Raw genomic sequence first — 528 nt, 5'->3', positions numbered from 1 at the left:
GATTCTTTTATATCAGAGAAGTCATGAGAGGGTCTGTTGTTGTTTTTTTAAGCTAAAGATTGGTTAGAGTGGAGGCTTCTGGAATTTTAATGACCAGTGTATTATGAGCACAGTGTCATCACAGAGCGTAAGAAGTTATCACAATCATTACTGTATCTTTGAAGGTAGTGGTTTTAAAATAAAATGCAAGATCCCAGCTCTTTAGCATATGATTAATGCTTGCTTGCTTCGGTAGCACATATACTAAAATTGGAATGATACAGAGAAGATTAGCATGGCCCCTGTGCAAGGGTGACACGTAAACTTGTTAAGTGCTCCATATTTTTTAAATAAAAAAATAAAATATGATTAATGCATTTCACTTTTTCATTTTATTAGGCTCTAATACTAGGTTCTCACCCTCTTCCCCCCACCTCCTTCTCTCTCTCTCCTCTGTCTTTTTCTTTGGGCATTTTATCTAAGCCACAAAATTATGGGTCTGTGTGTTATTGCACTTTATGGTTGGTTAAGTTAGGTCAGGGTGATAAC

General features: G+C 36.4%; 1 non-coding gene across 1 annotated transcript; it reads left to right on the top strand.

The window, feature by feature from the left end:
* The first annotated feature begins 219 nt into the window (after nucleotides 1–219).
* Nucleotides 220–326, top strand: LOC148091779 (U6 spliceosomal RNA). Its single transcript, XR_015715466.1, has one exon. It is a non-coding gene; the product is annotated as a U6 spliceosomal RNA (small nuclear RNA).
* Nucleotides 327–528: the final 202 nt, after the last annotated feature.

The sequence above is a fragment of the Miniopterus natalensis genome, chromosome 12, assembly GCF_054644295.1.
Source record: "Miniopterus natalensis isolate mMinNat1 chromosome 12, mMinNat1.hap1, whole genome shotgun sequence".
Lineage (NCBI taxonomy): Eukaryota > Metazoa > Chordata > Mammalia > Chiroptera > Miniopteridae > Miniopterus > Miniopterus natalensis.
Note: the sequence above shows the minus strand (reverse complement) of the source record. Positions and strands in the feature narration are given on the sequence as shown.